This window comes from Eutrigla gurnardus (genome assembly GCF_963514095.1).
Source record: "Eutrigla gurnardus genome assembly, chromosome: 7".
NCBI classification, from domain to species: domain Eukaryota; kingdom Metazoa; phylum Chordata; class Actinopteri; order Perciformes; family Triglidae; genus Eutrigla; species Eutrigla gurnardus.
This window is the reverse complement of record NC_139921.1, coordinates 68,112-70,963: the sequence shown is the minus strand read 5'-3', so window position 1 is coordinate 70,963 and position 2,852 is coordinate 68,112.

The window sequence follows — 2,852 nt, the reverse complement described above, 5'->3', positions numbered from 1 at the left end:
AATTGGAATTATGCTGATAAATTTGTGTGGACAGTGATAATAATTGAATGGTATTTTTATTTATTTAAATCATGTCATGTAAATGAAATGTAAATACAGCAAACAGGAAGGAGGAGCTGCTGGACCTGAACCAGCTGCTGGACCTGGACCAGAACCAGCTACCAACTCTAATAGAACCACATTGATTGGCCGATTCAAGGATCAAACAGCTGTTGTGAGTGTTGCTGTTCAGCTCCGTGTTAGAGAACAGCAAGTTGTGCAAAAAGTACTGGAACATTGAACAGTCGGACATTCAAAAGTTTAGAGAAGGTCAAATTAAGGTCACCTGTAAAGGTTATAGTTCATTTTAGGTTCATCCTGAGATTTGACCTGAAAGTGGAATATCCCTAGCTTTTTGTGAGTAGTGCACGTTACTCAGTGAATGAAGAATTTATTTTGGCTGATAGTTGGAACAGTGGGGAGACTAGCTAAAACTCACCTAACCCATCTTGGTTATAGTGTAAGTCCAGTTTGACTTCAGTGTGTTTTGCTAGAAGAGAAACTTGAATTCAGGAAGTCTACAGTTGTATTGTTTGGTTAAGCTGTAAGAATATTCCTTCATACAAAATGTGTTGGAATATTGATTATTTGTGAGCCGTAGTGAAATTGCCGCTCGAGTGCAATGCATCCTGGTACATGTAGGCACAGCCGGAACGGCTCGGTTCCAGGAGTAATCCGCTTCAGCAGCACAATGCATTTCTGGCAATGGGCTAAAGATTGAGCCAGTTTGACTGCTGGGGCCCGTTGCACAAAACTAGGATTAAGACATCCAGGATAAGTGACTGAGCTGAGCTCAATCGATCCAAAACAAGAGCGTCCAGGCTTAATTGGTTGCACGAAGACCAAGCCAGGATGAGCAGACACGGATTCATCAAGCCAGGTGAAACCAATCCTGGATAGGTGGCGCTCACGCCTCCCTCAAATAGACCCCGCCGCCGATCACAGATTCACTGATGCACCATGGCCAATAGAGCGGCATACTTTTCCCCGCCGGAGGCAGAAACCCTCATGGAGGCATACGAGGAGGTCAGGCTGCTCTCACTCAGCTTTCGTACTAAAAAGTATGAAAAGTAAAGCACGATGTTTTCATATGCTTTCCTGCGTATTACACAGAGCCGTGGTCATGTTATGCTGGTTATGAGAGCATCAGACGTAAATCTAGACCTAAACCTAACCATAACCCTCGGGGGTTTAGCTCAGGAGGTAGAGCAGGTTTACTGGCAACTGCAAGACTGCCGGTTCGATCCCTGGTTCCTCCTAGTTAGCATTTACCTAACCCTAACCCTAACCAACGAAAGATCATATACATTCACTGAAGGAATAATATGAGAACAAAATGCAGATCTTTTGCTAGGAAAACGTACTTTAATACTCTCCTCCTCTAAAACAACGGGTTACAATATTATGACTTTATTCTCGAAGTCTGAGAATTTTTATTTTTTCTCTGTGGCTCTAATACTACGTCATTTTATATATAGCCTTATAGTCTATGGGAAACTGTAAATTACCTAATGATAGCAACATCACCTAAACTCATAATTATCCAAAATGATTGAAATTTATGATCACAAACGTTTAAATAATGACAGTGGGTCTAGTTATATGTGATAATGTGTAGTGGGCAGTGGAATAACTACTGGTTTCCGGTTGTGGTGACTGCTGACTGAGATAAGGGATGAGATTAAATAGATCCTGGAACTGAGCCTGGTCTGGAGCAGGCTCACTCCACAGAATGAATCTCCATGGTTACCTATACCATAACATATCCTACTGCCCCCTATCCCGCTTTTGTGCAACCGGATCACGGATAAACTGAACCAGGATAACCAAGATATCCCGGCTTAATCCCTTATCCTAGTTTTGTGCAGCGGGCCCCTGGTCTGATTAGTATCGACGTGCAAAGAAAAGGTTGCTTTTATTCTGAACTGGACATCTGCAGATGATTTCTATGCTTGATATGTTCTAATCCACTAAAACTAGGCACAATAAAAATGAATTAATCTGTTTTCGTTATCTTAACTGCCACCATGACTGAAAATAATATTTCTTTTAAGATTACAATCGCCATGTTTTGAAAAATAATGTCTTAAGGCAGAAAAGCCCAAAGGATTGGTCAAAGAGGCAAGAAGGTCCAGCCAATTATAGCACACTTAAGTGACAGGGGATTGGCTGGCGTTGGCAGCTGAACATGAAGGACAGAAGGTCCCATGCAGTGTTTTTTCCTCACTGGCCATTGATCCCAGACAACAGAAGTGTTTAACTACTCGCTGCAGATTCACAGCTCATCCATTACCAACGTTAATCTTCTGAGCAAGCTTGGATCATACCGTAACACAGTAGAATTGCATCACCAATAAAGTAATCTTATACCATCTGTAACCCCCCATAACCAATGACAGCTGAGATTTCTCGTTAAGGGATTCTGCAACACTAACATTTGGCCTTTGTGCGTCATGGGATGGATCAATGAGCAGAACTGCTTTAATATTGGATTTTTACATCAAGTCAATCAAGTCTTTCATTTACTGACTGAACCTCAGGGTCATTTCAAAAATGACTTTACAGAAAATTGTCAATAGCACAATGAAATGATAGAAACCACCAAATTGTAGCCATATTTCCGGCTGCATGTGAACACTTGTATATATGTACGACCTCATTTCCCTTTTGGCTATTGCGGCACATTCAGCAGACGGGCAGATATAAAAAAATTAAAAAAAAGCAGCATCCTGGGCGGCCTCAGTATATCGGCCCCTCATAAGTTATTTATTCAGCAAGGACTTCCAGTCCTCACTCCCATCAGACACGGCAAG